The sequence below is a fragment of the Oncorhynchus nerka genome, linkage group LG25, assembly GCF_034236695.1.
Source record: "Oncorhynchus nerka isolate Pitt River linkage group LG25, Oner_Uvic_2.0, whole genome shotgun sequence".
NCBI classification, from domain to species: domain Eukaryota; kingdom Metazoa; phylum Chordata; class Actinopteri; order Salmoniformes; family Salmonidae; genus Oncorhynchus; species Oncorhynchus nerka.
Genome location: NC_088420.1, coordinates 4,423,953 through 4,445,812, shown reverse-complemented (window position 1 = coordinate 4,445,812; position 21,860 = coordinate 4,423,953). Strand labels below are relative to the sequence as shown.

The following is a 21,860-nucleotide window of genomic DNA, read 5'->3' as shown; positions in this document are numbered from 1 at the left end:
TAGTAAACACTGGGGTAGTCAGTAAACACTGGGGTAGTTAGTAAACACCGGGGTAGTCAGTAAACACTGGGGTAGTTAGTAAACACTGGGGGTAGTCAGTAAACACTGGGGGTAGTTAGTAAACACTGGGGTAGTCAGTAAACACTGGGGGTAGTTAGTAAACACCGGGGTAGTTAGTAAACACTGGGGGAGTCAGTAAACACTGGGGGTAGTCAGTAAACACTGGGGGTAGTCTGTAAACACTGGGGGTAGTCAGTAGTCAGTAAACACCGGGGTAGTCAGTAAACACGGGGGTAGTTAGTAAACACTGGGGGTAGTCAGTAAACACTGGGGGTAGTTAGTAAACACTGGGGTAGTCAGTAATCACTGGGGGTAGTTAGTAAACACCGGGGTAGTTAGTAAACACTGGGGGTAGTCAGTAAACACTGGGGGTAGTTAGTAATCACTGGGGTAGTTAGTAAACACTGGGGGTAGTCAGTAAACACCGGGGGTAGTTAGTAAACACTGGGGGTAGTCAGTAAACACTGGGGGTAGTCAGTAAACACTGGGGGTAGTTAGTAAACACTGGGGGTAGTCAGTAAACACCGGGGAGTCAGTAAACACTGGGGTAGTTAGTAAACACTGGGGGTAGTTAGTAAACACCGGGGTAGTTAGTAAACACTGGGGATAGTCAGTAAACACCGGGGGTAGTCAGTAAACACCGGGGTAGTTAGTAAACACTGGGGGTAGTCAGTAAACACCGGGGTAGTCAGTAAACACTGGGGTAGTCAGTAAACACTGGGGGTAGTCAGTAAACACTGGGGAGTCAGTAAACACTGGGGTAGTCTGTAAACACCAGGGGAGTCAGTAAACACTGGGGGTAGTCAGTAAAACACTGGGGGTAGTCAGTAATCAGTAAACACCGGGGGTAGTCAGTAATCAGTAAACACTGGGGGTAGTCAGTAATCAGTAAACACTGGGGGTAGTCAGTAATCAGTAAACACTGGGGGTAGTCAGTAATCAGTAAACACTGGGGGTAGTCAGTAAACACTGGGGGTAGTCAGTAAACACTGGGGGGAGTCAGTAAACACTGGGGGTAGTCTGTAAACACTGGGGGGAGTCAGTAAACACTGGGGGTAGTCTGTAAACACCAGGGGGAGTCAGTAAACACTGGGGGGAGTCCGTAAACACCGGGGGTAGTCAGTAAACACCAGGGGGAGTCAGTTAGTGCTCACTGTCGTACAGTAATGATTCACCTCCCTACCCTGTCGTACAGTAATGATTCACCTCCCTACCCTGTCAGACAGTAATGATTCAGTAATGATTCACCCCCCTACCCTGTCAGACAGTAAAGATTCAGTAATGATTCACCTCCCTACCCTGTCAGACAGTAATGATTCACCTCCCTACCCTGTCAGACAGTAATGATTCACCTCCCTACCCTGTCAGACAGTAATGATTCACCTCCCTACCCTGTCAAACAGTAAAGATTCAGTAATGATTCACCTCCCTACCCTGTCAGACAGTAATGATTCAGTAATGATTCACCTCCCTACCCTGTCAGACAGTAATGATTCACCTCCCTACCCTGTCAAACAGTAAAGATTCAGTAATGATTCACCTCCCTACCCTGTCAGACAGTAATGATTCAGTAATGATTCACCTCCCTACCCTGTCAGACAGTAATGATTCACCTCCCTACCCTGTCAGACAGTAATGATTCACCTGCCTACCCTGTCGTACAGTAATGATTCAGTAATGATTCACCTCCCTACCCTGTCAGAAAGTAATGATTCAGCTCCCTACCCTGTCAGACAGTAATGATTCAGTAATGATTCACCCCCCTACCCTGTCAGACAGTAATGATTCACCTCCCTACCCTGTCAGACAGTAATGATTCACCTCCCTACCCTGTCGTACAGTAATGATTCAGTAATGATTCACCTCCCTACCCTGTCAGACAGTAATGATTCACCTCCCTACCCTGTCGTACAGTAATGATTCAGTAATGATTCACCTCCCTACCCTGTCAGAAAGTAATGATTCACCTCCCTACCCTGTCAGAAAGTAATGATTCAGCTCCCTACCCTGTCAGACAGTAATGATTCACCCCCCTACCCTGTCAGACAGTAATGATTCACCTCCGTACCCTGTCAGACAGTAATGATTCACCTCCCTACCCTGTCGTACAGTAATGATTCAGTAATGATTCACCTCCCTACCCTGTCAGAAAGTAATGATTCACCTCCCTACCCTGTCAGAAAGTAATGATTCAGCTCCCTACCCTGTCAGACAGTAATGATTCACCTCCCTACCCTGTCAGACAGTAATGATTCAGTAATGATTCACCCCCCTACCCTGTCAGACAGTCTAAACAGAGAAACTAGACACTCACAGACTCTCCTGATGTTCTCTCTCTTGGAATGTCCGGACATTGGAGAAACCCCTTAATGATGCCAGTAATTGGTAAAACACATCTGACCTTCAAGTTGTCGGTCCCTGGTGTTGCTGATTGGCACTGATGTGAGTTTTAAATCATTCTCACTTTCACAGACCACGATATTAAATAGGAAAATATCTCACACGCACATCTGTGATTACTTGCTGCAGGTGCATAGGAATTGTTTGATGAAATGACCATGATATGAAATATGACAAGGAGGGAGGAGGGAGGAGGGAGGAGGGAGGAGGGAGGACTCAGGTAGTCAAAGACTTGATCTGTGTATGTTGTCAGATGCACCGAATACTATAGACCTTACCATGAAATGCTGAATACAACCTTACCATGAAATACTGAATAGGACCTTACCATGAAATGCTGAATATGACCTTACCATGAAATGCTGAATACCACCTTACCATGAAATGCTGAATACAACCTTACCATGAAATGCTGAATATGACCTTACCATGAAATGTTGAATGCAACCTTACCATGAAATGCTGAATAATACCTTACCATGAAATGCTGAATACAGCCTTACCATGAAATACTGAATACAACCTGACCATGAAATGCTGAATACAACCTTACCATGAAATGCTGAATACATCCTTACCATGAAATGCTGAATACAACCTTACCATGAAATGCTGAATACAGCCTTACCATGAAATACTGAATACAACCTTACCATGAAATGCTGAATACAACCTTACCATGAAATGCTGAATACAGCCTTACCATGAAATACTGAATACAACCTTACCATGAAATGCTGAATACAACCTTACCATGAAATGCTGAATACATTCTTACCATGAAGTGCTGAATACAACCTTACCATGAAGTGCTGAATACAACCTTACCATGAAATGCTGAATACCACCTTACCATGAAATACTGAATACAACCTTACCATGAAATACTGAATACCACCTTACCATGAAATACTGAATACAACCTTACCATGAAATGCTGAATACGACCTTACCATGAAATGCTGAATACAACCTTACATTTACATTTACATTTAAGTCATTTAGCAGACGCTCTTATCCAGAGCGACTTACAAATTGGTGCATTCACCTTATGACCTCCAGTGGAACAGTAGTGCATCTAAATCTTTTCAGGGGAGGGGGTGAAGGGATTACTTTATCCTATCCTAGGTATTCCTTAAAGAGGTGGGGTTTCAGGTGTCTCCGAATGGTGATTGACTCCGCTGTCCTGGCGTCGTGAGGGAGTTTGTTCCACCATGGGGGCCAGAGCAGCGAACAGTTTTGAATGGGCTGAGCGGAACTGTACTTCCTCAGTGGTAGGGAGGCCAGGCCAGAGGTGGATGAATGCCCTTGTTTGGGTGTAGGGCCTGACAGAGCCTGGAGGTACTGAGGTGCACAGCTGTAGGCAAGCACCATGGTCTTGTAATACAACTGGAAGCCAGTGGAGGGAGCGGAGGAGCGGTGACGTGAGAGAACTTGGGAAGGTTGAACACCAGACGGGCTGCGGCGTTCTGGATGAGTTGTAGGGGTTTAATGGCACAGGCAGGGAGCCCAGCCAACAGCGAGTTGATAATCCAGACGGGAGATGACAAGTGCCTGGATTAGGACCTGCGCCGAGGCAGGGTCGTGCTCCTGCGGATGTTGTAGAGCATGAACCTACAGGAACGGGCCACCGCCTTGATGTTAGTTGAGAACGACAGGGTGTTGTCCAGGATCACGCCAAGGTTCTTAGCGCTCTGGGAGGAACAATGGAGTTGTCAACCGTGATGGCGAGATCATGGAACGGGCAGTCCTGGGAGGAAGAGCAGTTCCGTCTTGCCGAGGTTCAGCTTGAGGTGGTGATCCGTCATCCACACGGATATGTCTGCTAGACATGCAGAGATGCGATTCGCCACCTGGTCATCAGAAGGGGAAAGGAGAAGATTAATTGTGTGTCGTCTGCATAGCAATGATAGGAGAGACCATGTGAGGTTATGACAGAGCCAAGTGACTTGGTGTATAGCACATCTGAGAATAGGAGAGGGCCTCAGAGCCCTGGGGACACCAGTGGTGAGAGCACGTTAAATGGAGACGGATTCTCGCCACGCCACCTGGTAGGAGCGACCTGTCAGGTGGACGCAATCCAAGCTGGGCACCCGGAGATGCCCAACTCGGAGAGGGTGGAGAGGAGGATCTGATGGTTCACAGTATCGAAAAGCCGATAGGTCTAGAAGGATGAGAGCAGAGGAGAGAGAGTTAGCTTTAGCAGTGCGGAGCGCCTCCGTGATACAGAGAAGAGCAGTCTCAGTTGAATGACTAGTCTTGAAACCTGACTGATTTGGATCAAGAAGGTCATTCTGAGAGAGATAGCGGGAGAGCTGGCCAAGGACGGCACGCTCAAGAGTTTTGGAGAGAAAAGAAAGAAGGGATACTGGTCTGTAGTTGTTGACATCGGAGGGATCGAGTGTAGGTTTTTTCAGAAGGGGTGCAACTCTCGCTCTCTTGAAGACGGAAGGGACAGCCAGCGGTCAGGGATGAGTTGATGAGCGAGGTGAGGTAAGGGAGGAGGTCTCCGGAAATGGTCTGGAGAAGAGAGGAGGGGATAGGGTCAAGCGGGCAGGTTGTAGGGCGGCCGGCCGTCACAAGACGCGAGATTTCATCTGGAGAGAGAGGGGAGAAAGAGGTCAGAGCACAGGGTAGGGCAGTGTGAGCAGAACCATAGACCTTCTTTTCAAAATGGTTGACGAAGTCATCTGCAGAGAGGGAGGAGGGGGAGGGGAGGAGGATTCAGGAGGGAGGAGAAGGTTGCAAAGAGCTTCCTAGGGTTAGAGGCAGATGCTTGGAATTTAGAGTGGTAGAAAGTGGCTTTAGCAGCAGAGAGAGAAGAGGAAAATGTAGAGAGGAGGGAGTGACCATGAAATGCTGAATACAACCTTACCATGAAATACTGAATACAACCTTACCATGAAATGCTGAATACAACCTTACCATGAAATGCTGAATACAATCTTACCATGAAATACTGAATACAACCTTACCATGAAATGTTGAATACAACCTTACCATGAAATGTTGAATACAACCTTACCATGAAATCATTCACATGAAGCATTGCCTGATTTGAACCATGCCTCGGAAAAAGAGATCTCAGAAGACCTAAGACCTACGATTAAGAACTGTTGACTTGCATAAGTTGGAAAGGATTACAAAATTATCTCTAAAAGCGTTAATGTTCATCAGTCCACGGTAAGACAAATGGTCTATAAATGGAGAAAGCTCAGCACTGCTGCTGCTCCCCCTAGGAGTGTCCGTCCAACAAAAATGACTGCAAGCGCACAGTGCAGAATGCTCAATGAGGTTAAGAAGAATCCTAGAGTGTCAGCTAAAGACTTATAGAAATCTCTGGAACATGCTGACATCTCTATAGTACTTCCGGGTTGGAGCGAGCGGTCGCATCCGAGCGCTTCGGTCTGCAGGTAGTATAACTTTTCATTACATTTCATTATAGTACAACGGTTTGATTTGTCTAATCTTAGCAATTTCTTCTTAGCTAGCTACATAGCCGTCTTTGTATCAAAGATAATTGCGTAATTATCGTATTTCGCAACGTAGTCTACACTGCTATCTGCCCAGCAGCTAGCCAGCTAGCAAACGTCCACCGTCTTCCGAATACCAGCACTGTAAAAAACTATTACACTCAACTGAACGACTTGATTAGTGTAGTGTTAGCTAGCTACATAGTTGTCTTTGCTGTCTTCGTATCCAAGATAATTGTGTAGTTTAGAGTGTGTAGTCTTAGAGTGATTATCTTAATTTACAGAGGTTAGCTAGCCAGCTATTTGTCGTCCTTAACGTAGGAGACACTGCTAGCTAGCCAACAGCTAGCCAACGTCTACCGAATAGAACTTCCTCACTCAACAACCCGGTCGCATTCGCTCCACAGGTAGTATCACATTTTCATTTCATTTCATTACAGTACAACGGTTTGATTTGTTTGATCGTAGCTAGCTACATAGCTAGCTACATAGCCATCTTTGTATCAAAGATAATTGTGTAGTCTAGAGCGATTTTCTAGGTTAGCTAGCCAGCTATTGTCGTTCTTTTAACGCAACGTAACGTAATCAACACTGCTAGCTAGCCAGCTAGCCCCCGAATAGCAGCACTGTTGAAACTATCACACTCAACGGAACGACTTGATTAGTGTAGTGCCAACAACGCAGCCACTGCCAGCTAGCCTACAAAGTCAACAACGCAGCCACTGCCAGCTAGCCTACTTCAGCAGTACTGTATCATTTTAATCATTTTAGTCAATAAGATTCTTGCTACGTAAGCTTAACTTTCTGAACATTCGAGACGTGTAGTCCACTTGTCATTCCAATCTCCTTTGCATTAGCGTAGCCTCTTCTGTAGCCTGTCAACTATGTGTCTGTCTATCCCTGTTCTCTCCTCTCTGCACAGACCATACAAACGCTCCACACCGCGTGGCCGCGGCCACCCTAATCTGGTGGTCCCAGCGCGCACGACCCACGTGGAGTTCCAGGTCTCCGGAACTGCCGATCTGCGGCCAACAAGGCAGAGTTCATCTCAGCCTATGCCTCCCTCCAGTCCCTCGACTTCTTGGCACTGATGGAAACATGGATCACCACAGATAACACTGCTACTCCTACTGCTCACTCTTCGTCCGCCCACGTGTTCTCGCACACCCCGAGAGCTCGACCTCATCTTTACTAGATGCTGTTCTTCCACTAACCTCACTGCAACTCCCCTCCAAGTCTCCGACCACTACCTTGTATCCTTTTCCCTCTCGCTCTCATCCAACACTTCCCACACTGCCCCTACTCGGATGGTATCGCGCCGTCCCAACCTTCGCTCTCTCTCCCCCGCTACTCTCTCCTCTTCCATCCTATCATCTCTTCCCTCTGCTCAAACCTTCTCCAACCTATCTCCTGATTCTGCCTCCTCAACCCTCCTCTCCTCCCTTTCTGCATCCTTTGACTCTCTATGTCCCCTATCCTCCAGGCCGGCTCGGTCCTCCCCTCCCGCTCCGTGGCTCGACGACTCATTGCGAGCTCACAGAACAGGGCTCCGGGCAGCCGAGCGGAAATGGAGGAAAACTCGCCTCCCTGCGGACCTGGCATCCTTTCACTCCCTCCTCTCTACATTTTCCTCTTCTGTCTCTGCTGCTAAAGCCACTTTCTACCACTCTAAATTCCAAGCATCTGCCTCTAACCCTAGGAAGCTCTTTGCCACCTTCTCCTCCCTCCTGAATCCTCCTCCCCTCCCCCTCCTCCCTCTCTGCAGATGACTTCGTCAACCATTTTGAAAAGAAGGTCGACGACATCCGATCCTCGTTTGCTAAGTCAAACGACACCGCTGGTTCTGCTCACACTGCCCTACCCTGTGCTCTGACCTCTTTCTCCCCTCTCTCTCCAGATGAAATCTCGCGTCTTGTGACGGCCGGCCGCCCAACAACCTGCCCGCTTGACCCTATCCCCTCCTCTCTTCTCCAGACCATTTCCGGAGACCTTCTCCCTTACCTCACCTCGCTCATCAACTCATCCCTGACCGCTGGCTACGTCCCTTCCGTCTTCAAGAGAGCGAGAGTTGCACCCCTTCTGAAAAAACCTACACTCGATCCCTCCGATGTCAACAACTACAGACCAGTATCCCTTCTTTCTTTTCTCTCCAAAACTCTTGAACGTGCCGTCCTTGGCCAGCTCTCCCGCTATCTCTCTCAGAATGACCTTCTTGATCCAAATCAGTCAGGTTTCAAGACTAGTCATTCAACTGAGACTGCTCTTCTCTGTATCACGGAGGCGCTCCGCACTGCTAAAGCTAACTCTCTCTCCTCTGCTCTCATCCTTCTAGACCTATCGGCTGCCTTCGATACTGTGAACCATCAGATCCTCCTCTCCACCCTCTCCGAGTTGGGCATCTCCGGCGCGGCCCACGCTTGGATTGCGTCCTACCTGACAGGTCGCTCCTACCAGGTGGCGTGGCGAGAATCTGTCTCCTCACCACGCGCTCTCACCACTGGCGTCCCCCAGGGCTCTGTTCTAGGCCCTCTCCTATTCTCGCTATACACCAAGTCACTTGGCTCTGTCATAACCTCACATGGTCTCTCCTATCATTGCTATGCAGACGACACACAATTAATCTTCTCCTTTCCCCCTTCTGATGACCAGGTGGTGAATCGCATCTCTGCATGTCTGGCAGACATATCAGTGTGGATGACGGATCACCACCTCAAGCTGAACCTCGGCAAGACGGAGCTGCTCTTCCTCCCTGGGAAGGACTGCCCGTTCCATGATCTCGCCATCACGGTTGACACCTCCATTGTGTCCTCCTCCCAGAGCACTAAGAACCTTGGCGTGATCCTGGACAACACCCTGTCGTTCTCAACTAACATCAAGGCGGTGGCCCGTTCCTGTAGGTTCATGCTCTACAACATCCGCAGAGTACGACCCTGCCTCACACAGGAAGCGGCGCAGGTCCTAATCCAGGCACTTGTCATCTCCCGTCTGGATTACTGCAACTCGCTGTTGGCTGGGCTCCCTGCCTGTGCCATTAAACCCCTACAACTCATCCAGAACGCCGCAGCCCGTCTGGTGTTCAACCTTCCCAAGTTCTCTCACGTCACCCCGCTCCTCCGCTCTCTCCACTGGCTTCCAGTTGAAGCTCGCATCCGCTACAAGACCATGGTGCTTGCCTACGGAGCTGTGAGGGGAACGCACCTCAGTACCTCCAGGCTCTGATCAGGCCCTACACCCAAACAAGGGCACTGCGTTCATCCACCTCTGGCCTGCTCGCCTCCCTACCACTGAGGAAGTACAGTTCCCGCGCAGCCCAGTCAAAACTGTTCGCTGCTCTGGCCCCCCAATGGTGGAACAAACTCCCTCACGACGCCAGGACAGCGGAGTCAATCACCACCTTCCGGAGACACCTGAAACCCCACCTCTTTCAGGAATACCTAGGATAGGATAAAGTAATCCTTCTCACCCCCCTTAAAAGATTTAGATGCACTATTGTAAAGTGGCTGTTCCACTGGATGTCTTAAGGTGAACGCACCAATTTGTAAGTCGCTCTGGATAAGAGCGTCTGCTAAATGACTTAAATGTAAATGTAAATGTTACAGGTTAATAACAAGGCTATATACAGGGTGTACCGGTACAGAGTCAATGTGGAGGCTATATACAGGGGGGACCGGTACAGAGTCAATGTGGAGGCTATATACAGGGGGTACCGGTACCGAGTCAATGTGCAGGCTATATACAGGGGGTACCGGTACAGAGTCAATGTGGAGGCTATATACAGGGGGTACCGGTACCGAGTCAATGTGGAGGCTATATACAGGGGGTTCCAGTACAGAGTCAGTGTGGAGGATATATACAGGGTGTTACGGTACAGAGTCAATGTGGAGGCTATATACAGGGGGTACCGGTACCGAGTCAATGTGGAGGCTATATACAGGGGGTACCGGTACAGAGTCAATGTGGAGGCTATATACAGGGGGTACCGGTACAGAGTCAATGTGGAGGCTATATACAGGGCGTACCGGTACAGAGTCCATGTGGAGGCTATATACAGGGGGTACCGGTACAGAGTCAATGTGGAGGCTATATACAGGGCGTACCGGTACAGAGTCAATGTGGAGGCTATATAAAGGGCGTACCGGTACAGAGTCAATGTGCAGGGTTACAGGTTAGTAAGGAGGCTATATACAGGGGGTACCGGTACAGAGTCTATGTGAAGGCTATATACTGGGTGTTACGGTACAGAGTCTATGTGAAGGCTATATACTGGGTGTTACGGTACAGAGTCAATGTGGAGGCTATATACAGGGGGTACCGGTACAGAGTCAATGTGGAGGCTATATACAGGGGGTACCGGTACCGAGTCAATGTGGAGGCTATATACAGGGGGTACCGGTACAGAGTCAATGTGGAGGCTATATACAGGGTGTTACGGTACAGAGTCAATGTGGAGGCTGTATACAGGGGGTACCGGTACAGAGTCAATGTGCAGGGTATATACAGGGTATTACGGTACAGAGTCAGTGTGGAGGGTTACAGGTTATTAACCGGGCTATGTACAGGGTATTACGGTACAGAGTCAGTGTGGAGGCTATGTACAGGGTATTACTGTACAGAGTCAGTGTGGAGGGTTACAGGTTATTTGAGGTAATTTGTACATGTAAGAAGTAGTAAAGTGACTATGATAATAGATGATAAACAGCGAGTAGCAGCAGTGTAAAAAGAGTAAAAAGAAGGGGGGGTCAATGTAAATATTTTGGGTGGCCATTTGATTGATTAATCGGTAGTCTTATGGCTTGGGGGTAGAAGCTGTTAAGGAGCTTTTTGGACCTTGGCGCTCCGGTATCGCTTGCCGTGCCGTAGCAGAGAGAACAATCTATGACTTGGGTGACAGGGGTTTTGCTCCAGTGATGTACTGGGCCGTACGCACTACCCTCTGTAGCGCCTTAAGGTCAGATGCCGAGCAGTTTCCATACTAGGCGGTGATGCAACCGGTCAGGATGCTCTCGATGGTGCAGCTGTAGAACTTTTTTGAGAATCTGGGGACCCACGCCAAATCTTTTCAGTCCTCTGAGATGGAAAAGGTTTTGTCGTGCCCTCTTCACGACTGTCTTGGTGTGTTTGGACCATGAGATTTGTTGGTGATGTGGACACCAAGGAACTTGAAACTCTCAACCTGCTCCACTGCAGCCCCGTCGATGTTAACGGGAGTGTGTTCGGCACGCCTTTTCCTGTAGTCCATGATCAGCTCGGGGCGGCAGCGTAGCCTAGTGGTTAGAGCGTTGGACTAGTAACCGGAAGGTTGCGAGTTCAAACCCCCGAGCTGACAAGGTACAAATCTGTCGTTCTGCCCCTGAACAGGCAGTTAACCCACTGTTCCTAGGCCTTGTTCTTAACTGACTTGCCTGGTTAAATAAAGGTAAAAAAATAAATTTTAAAAAATACTAATAAAAAAGCTCCTTTGTCTTGCTCACGTTGAGGGAGATGTTGTTGTCCTGGCACCTCCCGGCCAGGTCTCTGACCTCCCTCCTATAGGCTGTCTCATCATTGTCGGTGATCAGGCCTAACACCAGGTCTCTGACCTCCTCCTCCCTATAGGCTGTCTCATCGTTGTCGGTGATCAGGCCTACCACTGTTGCGTCGTCAGCAAACTTAATGATGGTGTTGGAGTCGTGCTTGGCCACACAGTTGTGGGTGAACAGGGAGTACCAGGAGGGGACAGCACGCACACCTGAGGGGCCCCCATGTTGAGGATCAGCGTGGCAGATGTGTTGTTGCCTACCCTTTCCACCTGGGGGCAGCCCGTCAGGAAGTCCAGGATCCTGTTGCAGAGGGAGGTGTTTTGTCCCAGGGTCCTTTGTGGGCACTATGGTGTTGAACGCTGAGCTGTAGTCAAGGAACAGCATTCTCACGTAGGTGTTCCTTTTGTCCAGGGGGTTAAAGGGCAGTGTGGAGTGCGATTGAGATTGCGTCATCTGTGGATCTGTTGGGGCGGTACTTACATTGGAGTGGGTCTAGGGTTTCCGGGGAAAGATGGTGTTGATGTGAGTCATGACCAGCCTTTCAAAGCACCTCACGGCTACCGACGTGAGTGCCATGGGGCGGTAGTCATTTAGGCACGTTACCTTCGCTTTCTTGGGCACAGGAACTATGGTGGTCTGCTTGAAACGTGTAGGTATTACAGACTCGATCAGGAAGATGTTGAAAATGACAGGAAGACACTTGCTGGTTGGTCCGCATGCTCTGAGCACACGTCCTGGTAATCCGTCTGGCCCCGCGGCCTTGTGAACGTTGACCTGTTTAAAGGTCTTGCTCACATCGGATACGGAGAGCGTGATCACACAGTCGTCAGGAACAGCCGGTAGGAGCCAAATGCCTTTCATGGTGATGTGTTAAAAAATCTGGAGTTGTTATTTATGGACAGCATGTCAGCCTATATAGAGGCACTTTCAGCCACATTCAATTAAACATGAATCATAACATCAATCTGTCAGTTTGCCTCAGTGCTGCTCACTTCTTCCCATAGCCTTCTTTATTGTTCTGCTCTCTGCTCTCTGCTCTCTGCTCCCTGCTCTCTGCTCTCTGCTCTCTGCTCCCTGCTGTCTGCTCTCTGCTCTCTGCTCTCTGCTCTCTGTTCCCTGCTCCCTGCTCTCTGCTCCCTGCTCCCTGCTCTCTGCTCCCTGCTCCCTGCTCCCTGCTCCCTGCTCTCTGCTCTCTGCTCTCTGCTCTCTGCTCCCTGCTCTCTGCTCTCTGCTCTCTGCTCTCTGCTCCCTGCTCTCTTCTCCCTGCTCCCTGCTCTCTGCTCCCTGCCCCCTGCCCCCTGCTCTCTGCTCCCTGCTCCCTGCTCTCTGCTCTCTGCTCTCTGCTCTCTGCTCCCTGCTCCCTGCTCTCTGCTCTCTGCTCCCTGCTCCCTGCTCCCTGCTCCCTGCTCTCTGCTCTCTGCTCCCTGCTCCCTGCTCCCTGCTCCCTGCTCTCTGCAGAGATCAGGCTGTAGGACAGGGGTTAGATCAGGCTCTAGGACAGGGATTAGATCAGATAGCTACCACAGGTGAGATATAGGAGCAAAAGACTGGTGTGTTGACATGGTGTCTTGACATGGTGTCTTGACATGGTGTGTTGACATGGTGTGTTGACATGGTGCAGTGTGTTGACATGGTGCAGTGTGTTGACATGGTGTGTTGACATGGTGTGTTGACATGGTGTGTTGACATGGTGTGTTGACATGGTGCAGTGTGTTGACATGGTGTGTTGACATGGTGTGTTGACATGGTGCAGTGTGTTGACATGGTGCAGTGTGTTGACATGGTGTGTTGACATGGTGTGTTGACATGGTGCAGTGTGTTGACATGGTGTGTTGACATGGTGTGTTGACATGGTGTGTTGACATGGTGTGTTGACATGGCGTGTTGAGGCTGGTGTGTTGACATGGTGCAGTGTGTTGACATGGTGTGTTGACATGGTGCAGTGTGTTGACATGGTGTGTTGACATGGTGTGTTGACATGGTGTGTTGACATGGTGCAGTGTGTTGACATGGTGCAGTGTGTTGACATGGTGTGTTGACATGGTGCAGTGTGTTGACATGGTGTGTTGACATGGTGTGTTGAGGCTGGTGCTTGACATGGTGTGTTGAGGCTGGTGTGTTGACATGGTGCAGTGTGTTGACATGGTGCAGTGTGTTGACATGGTGTGTTGACATGGTGCAGTGTGTTGACATGGTGCAGTGTGTTGACATGGTGTGTTGACATGGTGTGTTGACATGGTGTGTTGACATGGTGCAGTGTGTTGACATGGTGTGTTGACATGGTGCAGTGTGTTGATATGGTGCAGTGTGTTGACATGGTGTGTTGACATGGTGTGTTGACATGGTGTGTTGACATGGTGTGTTGACATGGTGCAGTGTGTTGACATGGTGCAGTGTGTTGACATGGTGTGTTGACATGGTGTGTTGACATGGTGTGTTGACATGGTGCAGTGTGTTGACATGGTGTGTTGACATGGTGCAGTGTGTTGATATGGTGCAGTGTGTTGACATGGTGTGTTGACATGGTGTGTTGACATGGTGTGTTGACATGGTGTGTTGACATGGTGTGTTGACATGGTGCAGTGTGTTGACATGGTGCAGTGTGTTGACATGGTGCAGTGTGTTGACATGGTGCAGTGTGTTGACATGGTGCAGTGTGTGAGATGCTTCCAAACCCAAAATGACATAAACAATCAACAATATCGAAATACATTTCATGTTCAATCAACTGATTTCTATTTTTCTACTTGTAGGCTACTGTCTCGTACTCTGTCGCAACATATTTCATGATGTGCCAAATCGGTGATATAGTGCATTTAGAGTAAACCGCCTCAATGTTTGTTGCTTTCGGTGGTAATATCTCTCTAGAAGCTGATCCAGGGTCAGTATTATAAAATATTATTGAGCACATTTTAAGGAACGATTTGAAGAGAGAAAGCTGAACCGAGATCCCTTTCTTTCGATCCCTATCAGGTATCGACACACGGCCCAACGACGCACCCAGTGACCGTTCTCTCTGTGTGGTGTTTAGGGGGGGAAACGCGTGTTCCGTCTTCGGACGTTGTAGGAAAGATGGATCTTTAAAACAATAGTAAGCCTAAATTCCATCGCTATGGAAACCGGGCCTTAGTCCCCCCCCCCCCTCCCCATTTTACAGTGATGTCAGTGTGAATGATCTGTCTAGAAACACACTGATTGTTCTGTCGTTAACTGTGTTTTCTGTCTGACAGCAGAGGCTGATTTTTCATCTCTACTTTAAACGTTTAACCCTATACTCAAGCGGCTGGTAGAGCGAATTGACAGAGAATCAATTTACGAGTTAGAGTGCCACACCGTGTTGTGTGTAAGAAAACTCAAAATCACTCACCGAAGATGTTGGATAAAAGGCAGGAATTCAGTTGGTGATCAATGAATATTGCATCATTCCTGTTAGAAGAGACCTTGAAGAGTAGGAATATGTAAATAAATTGTTAAAATGTAAAAACCAGGCGGTTTATATGTCAGTAAAAACAAGAATAGGGTATGAAAAATACTGTTGTGAAAATTTGATTTAATTGTTGACAAGATACTATTTTATGCAACATACATGAGTTAAACCACTTTTCATATCCACGGGGTCAATTAATAAATATTCAATCTTGCATAAAATATACATGTATTACCTCAAAATGTAGTCTGAACATGATTGAAGATCATTTGAAATTCAAGAAAAACACATTTTGGGGGGGGAGATTGCTTTGGGGGAGAGACCACTTGAAAACCCATTCTGACGTTTGACTTCAGTCCTCATTTAACAATGATTACCTACCTTATGAAAGCCATTGAAGCAGACCTAAAGTAAATGATACAATATGTTTAGGATTAGCTCAAATGCTATGCAAATTACCATTCTGGTGTGGAATCGCTATGAAACTCTGATGACTTCTCAATCGCCTGGTAATCCCTGTCCTACAGCCTGATCTAATCCCTGTCCTACAGCCTGATCTAATCCCTGTCCTACAGCCTGATCTAATCCCTGTCCTACAGCCTGATCTAATCCCTGTCCTACAGCCTGATCTAATCCCTGTCCTACAGCCTGATCTAATCCCTGTCCTACAGCCTGAATCTAAGCCTGATCTAATCCCTGTCCTACAGCCTGATCTAATCCCTGTCCTACAGCCTGATCTAATCCCTGTCCTACAGCCTGATCTAATCCCTGTCCTACAGCCTGATCTAATCCCTGTCCTACAGCCTGATCTAATCCCTGTCCTACAGCCTGATCTAATCCCTGTCCTGTAATTTCCAAATTAAACATAACATTGGTAAAAAATAATTTTAAAATGTGTGTGTCTTATTGAAGTTGTTAGTAACAGGAATTCAAGGTTAAATAATTTTATGCACAAATATTGATATAATAACCATTAAATTGAAGTTAACTTGGAGTCAACTATGAAAAAAAGACTGGAGCAATTAATTAAGGAAGCATGCAATTAATTAGGATACAGATTAAATAAATGATGATGAACTTTACAGGGTGGTGAAAGTCGATGAGTTTGATGCTCCTTGCCAATAAATATTGAGATTCTTATTCTGGTGACATGATGATCGATCCTTGGCTGCCTTTTGACAAATAGAAATAATGTCATCTATAAATAATCTCATCGCCTACCCGCACTAGAGACCACATGCCAAGACCAGAGGAGGCACATTTGCTATTTTTAACACAACAGTTAACTATCGATAGAGTTGAAAATGTGTTATTTATTTGGGACAAGAAAACTTATGCGGGAAAAAAAGTACATTTTATTGGCACTACCTCAACGTGCACTGCTTTTTATCTGCAACAAGTATGTTTGGTGGAAATACTACAGGTGGGACAGATTTTAGAATAGTCACATGACAATCTGTCGTCCAATTGGATGGAGACCAATCTCCAGTCTTGTATGGATGGAGACCTAGCTCCAGTCTTGTATGAATGGAGACCTGGCTCCAGTCTTGTATGGATGGAGACCTAGCTCCAGTCTTGTATGGATGGAGACCTGGCTCCAGTCTTGTATGGATGGAGACCTAGCTCCAGTCTTGTATGGATGGAGACCTAGCTCCAGTCTTGTATGGATGGGGACCTAGCTCCAGTCTTGTATGGATGGAGACCTGGCTCCAGTCTTGAATGGAGACCTATGGATGGGGACCTGGCTCCAGTCTTGTATGAATGGAGACCTAGCTCCAGTCTTGTATGGATGGTGACCTGGCTCCAGTCTTGTATGGATGGGAACCTGGCTCCAGTCTTGTATGAATGGAGACCTAGCTCCAGTCTTGTATGGATGGAGACCTAGCTCCAGTCTTGTATGGATGGGGACCTAGCTCCAGTCTTGCTTTTAATTCTTGTGACTGTCCCTGAATCCTGTTTCCCCCTGAATCCCCAGTCCCTGAATCCCCAGTTCCCCCTCCCTCCCCTTCCTGAATCCTTAGGTCCCCCCTCCTCCCCTGAATCCTCAGTTCCTCCCCCCCTCCCTGAATCCCCAGTTCCCCCTCCCCCAGTCCCCCTCAATCCCCTCACTGAATCCCCAGTTCCACCCCTCCCTCCCCTTCCTGAATCCCTGAATTAGGTCCCCCTCCCTCCCCCATTCCTGAATCCTCAGTTCCCCCTCCCTCCCCCCTCCCTGAATCCTCAGTTCCCCCTCCATCCCCTCCCTGAATCCCCCCCTCCCTCTCCTCCCTGAATCCTCAGTTTCCCCCTCAATCCCCTCCATCCCCTCCTGAATCCCCAGTTCCCCCTCCCTCCCCTCCCTGAATCCCCCCCCGTTCCCCCCTTCCCCCTCCCTGAATCCTCAGTTCCCCCTCCATCCCTCCCTCCATCCCCTCCATCCCCTCCCTGAATACTCAGTTCCCCCTCCATCCCCTCCCCTCCCCCTCCCCTCCCTGAAACCTCCTCATCCCTCCCTCCCCTCCCTCCCCTCCCTGAATCCCTCCATCCCTTCCCTGAATCCTCAGTTCCCCCCATCCATCCCTGAACCTCCCCCCTGAAACCTCAGTTTCCCCTCCATCCCCTCACTGAATCCTGAATCCCCTCCCTGAATCCTCAGTTCCCCCTCCATCCCCTCCCTGAATCCTCAGTTCCCCCTCCCTCCTCCCTGAATCCTCAGTTTCCCCCTCCCTCACCTCCCTGAATCCTCAGTTCCCCCTCCATCCCCCCCTCCATCCCCTCCCTGAATCCTCAGTTCCCCCTCCCTCCCTGAAACCTCAGTTCCTCCCTGAATCCTCTCAGTTTCCCCCCTCCATCCCCTCCCTGAATCCTCAGTTCCCCCTCCCTCCCCTCCCTGAATCCTCAGTTCCCCCTCCATCCCCTCCCTGAATCCCCAGTTCCCCCCTCCCCGAATCCCCAGTCCCCTCCCCCCTGAATGCTCAGTTCCCCCTCCATCCCCTCCCTGAAAGTTCCTCCCCTCCATCCCCTCCCTGAGTTCCCCCCCCCCTCCCTCCCCCCTCCCTGAATCCTCCCTCCCCCCTCCCTGAATCCTCAGTTTCCCCCTCCATCCCTCCCTGAATCCTCAGTTCCCCCTCCATCCCCTCCCTGAATCCTCAGTTCCCCCTCCATCCCCTCCCTGAATCCTCAGTTCCCCTCCATCCCCTCACTGAATCCTCAGTTCCCCCCTCCATCCCCTCCCCCTCCATCCCCTCCCCGAATCCCCAGTTCCCCCTCCCCCCTCCCTGAATCCTCAGTTCCCCCTCCCCCTCCCCTCCCTGAATCCTCAGTTCCCCCCCCCCTCCATCCCCCTCACTGAATCCATCCCCTCCATCCCCTGAATCCCCAGTTCCCCCATCCATCCCTTCCCTGAATCCCCAGTTCCCCCTCCATCCCCTCCCTGAATCCCCAGTTCCCTTCCCCCTCCATCCCCTCCATCCCTGAATCCCCAGTTCCCCCTCCATCCCCAGTTCCCCCTCCATCCCCTCCCTGAATCCCCAGTTCCCCCTCCATCCCCTCCCCCGTTTCCCCCTCCATCCCCTCACCTGAATCCCCAGTTCCCCCTCCATCCCCTCCCTGAATCCCCAGTTCCCCCTCCATCCCTCCCCAGTTCCCCCTCCCCCCTCAAACCCCAGTTCCCCCTCCCTCCCCTGAATCCCCAGTTCCCCCTCCCCCCTCCCGAATCCCCAGTTCCCCCTTCAATCCCCAGTTCCCCCTCCATCCCCTCCCTGAATCCCCAGTTCCCCCTCCCTCCCCTCCCTGAATCCCCAGTTCCCCCTCCATCCCCTCCCTGAATCCTTAGTTCCCCCTCCCTCCTCAGTTCCCCCTCCCTCCCCTCCCTGAATCCTCAGTTCCCCCTCCCTCCCCTCCCCGAAACCTCAGTTCCCCCTCCCTCCCTCCCTGAAACCTCCCCCCTCCCTCCCCCCTGAATGGGATGGGGGAAGGAGGGGAGAGCTGCCTGTCAGGACTGTGGGATGGGGTTTATGGGTAGAGAGCTGCCTGTCAGGACTTGTGGGATGGGGTTTATGGGTGGGGTTTGTGAGTGAGGACTGAGCTGCCTGTCAGGACTTGTGGGATGGGGTTTATGAGTAGAGAGCTGCCTGTCAGGACTGGTGGGGTGGGGTTTATGGGTAGAGAGCTGCCTGTCAGGACTGGTGGGATGGGGTTTAGAGTAGAGCTGCCTGTCAGGACTGGTGGGGTGGGGTTTATGGGTAGAGGACTTGTGGGATGGGGTTTATGAGTAGAGAGCTGCCTGTGGGATGGGGTTTATGAGCAGAGAGCTGCCTGTCAGGACTGGTGGGATGGGGTTTATGAGTAGAGAGCTGCCTGTCAGGACTGGTGGGGTGTGGGGTTTGTGAGTAGAGAGCTGCCTTTCAGGACTGGTGGGGTGGGGTTTATGGGTTTATGAGTAGAGAGCTGCCTGTCAGGACTGGTGGGATGGGTTTATGGGGTTTATGGGGTTTAGTAGAGAGCTGCCTGTCAGGACTGGTGGGGTGGGGTGGGGTTTATGGGGTAGAGAGCTGCCTGTCAGGACTGGTGGGGTGGGGTTTATGAGTAGAGAGCTGCCTGTCAGGACTGGTGGGATGGGGTTTATGAGTAGAGAGCTGCCTGTCAGGACTGGTGGGATGGGGTTTATGAGTGCCTGTCAGACTGGTGGGATGGGGTTTTGATGAGTAGAGAGCTGCCTGTCAGGACTGGTGGGATGGAGTTTATGGGTAGAGAGCTGCCTGTCAGGACTGGTGGGATGGGGTTTATGAGTGAGAGCTGCCTGTCAGGACTGGTGGGATGGAGTTTATGCTGCCTGTCAGGACTTGTGGGATGGGGTTTATGAGTAGAGAGCTGCCTGTCAGGACTGGTGGGGTGGGGTTTATGAGAGAGCTGCCTGTCAGGACTTGGGGATGGGGTTTATGAGTGAGAGCTGCCTGTCAGGACTGGGGGGTGTCTAGAAAGCTTGGGGTTGGCACTGTGATAATGATAATGCTACTGTAGATTATTGTTCTTCTTGTTCTTCTTCTGTATGCAGTGGACCTGCCAAGCCAAGCTAGTCCTATGTCTCATGACAAATATATACCGCTGAAGTTGGAAGTTTACATACACTTGGATTGGAGTAATTAAAACTCGCTTTTCAACCACTCTACAAATGTCTTGTTAACAAACTATAGTTTTGGCAAGTCTGTTAGGGAATCTACTTTGTGCACGACACAAGTAAAGTTTTCCAACAATTGTTTACAGACAGATTATTTTACTTATAATTCACAATTCCAGTGGTTCAGAAGTTTACATTCACTAAGTTAACTGTGTCTTTAAACAGCTTGGAAAATTCCAGAAAATTATGTCATGCCTTTAGAAGCTTCTGATAGGCTAGTTGACATCATTTGAGTCAATTGGAGGTGTACCTGTGGATATATTTCAAGGCCTACCTTCAAACTCAGTGCCTCTTTGTTTGACATCATGGGAAAATGAAAAGAGATCAGCCAAGACCTCAGAAAAAAAATTGTAGACCTCGACAAGTCTGGTTCATCCTTGGGAGCAATTTCCAAATGCCTGAAGGTACCACGTTCATCTGTACAAACAATAGTACGCAAGTATAAACACCATGGGGCCACGCAGCCGTCATACCGCTCAGGAAGGAGACGCGTTCTGTCTCCTAGAGATGAACGTACTTTGGTGCGAAAAGTGCAAATCAATCCCAGAACAACAGCAAAGGACCTTGTGAAGATGCTGGAGGAAACAGATGCAAAAGTATATATATCCACAGTAAAACGAGTCCTATATCGACATAACCTGAAAGGCCGCTCAGCAAGGAAGAAGCCACTGCTCCAAAACCGCCATAAAAAAGCCAGAATACGGTTTGCAACTGCACATTGGGACAAAGATCGTACTTTTTGGAAAATGTCCTCTGGTCTGATGAAACAAAAATAGAACTGTTTGGCCATAATGACCATCGTTATGTTTGGAGGAAAAGGGGGGGGCTTGTAAGTCGAAGAACACCATCCCAACCGTGAAGCACATGGTGTGGCAGCATCGTGTTGTGGGGGTGCTTTGCAGCAGGAGGGAGCTAAACCCACTGTGTTTAAATAACAGACCATCCAGCCCAGACTGGTAGCTAAAGCCACTGTGTTTAAAGCAGCATACCACCCTGCATACCACTGCTGGCTTGCTTCTGAAGCTAAGCAGGGTTGGTCCTTGTCAGTCCCCGGATGGGAGACCAGATGGTGCTGGAGGGCCAGTAGGGGGCGCTCTTTCCTCTGGTCTATCTATTCATCCAAAAGCACATATTTTTAAAGTTTTTCAACGTCTTTTCAATGTCTTTTTCTCTGGGCTGGCTGGGTTGTGTAGTCAGCCTAGCAGGACTCTGTAGTCTCCTCACCATACTGTTTGACTTTACTAGGTGTTCTTTGACAGGGCCAAGGCAAATTTAATCGGCATTTGTAAATGCTTTAGCCATCCCGCTAATATTCAACTGTAGACCTGTCACTCTCCCTGTCCTTCCATTCTGTAGACCCCTCCTTCCATTCTGTGGACCCCTCCTTCCATTCTGTAGACCCCTCCTTCCATTCTGTAGACCCCTCCTTCCATTCTGTAGACCCCTCCTTCCATTCTGTAGACCCCTCCTTCCATTCTGTGGACCCTCCTTCCATTCTGTGGACCCCTCCTTCCATTCTGTAGACCCCTCCTTCCATTCTGTAGACCCCTCCTTCCATTTTGTAGACCCCTCCTTCCATTCTGTAGACCCCTCCTTCCATTCTGTTGACCCCTCCTTCTGGACCCCTCCTTCCATTCTGTAGACCCCTCCTTCCATTCTGTTGACCCCTCCTTCCATTCTGTAGACCCCTCCTTCCATTCTGTGGACCCCTCCTTCCATTCTGTGGACCCCTCCTTCCATTTTGTAGACCCCTCCTTCCATTCTGTAGACCCTCCTTCTATTCTGTGGACCCCTCCTTCCATTCTGTAGACCCCTCCTTCCAT

At 49.5% G+C, this 21,860-nt stretch overlaps 1 protein-coding gene across 1 annotated transcript in view; it reads left to right on the top strand.

Moving 5' to 3' along the window:
* LOC135564480 (ras-related protein Rab-6B) overlaps positions 1-21,860 on the top strand; it is a 246,876-nt gene that overhangs the window by 170,851 nt on the left and 54,165 nt on the right. The gene's annotated exons all lie outside the window — the stretch shown is intronic.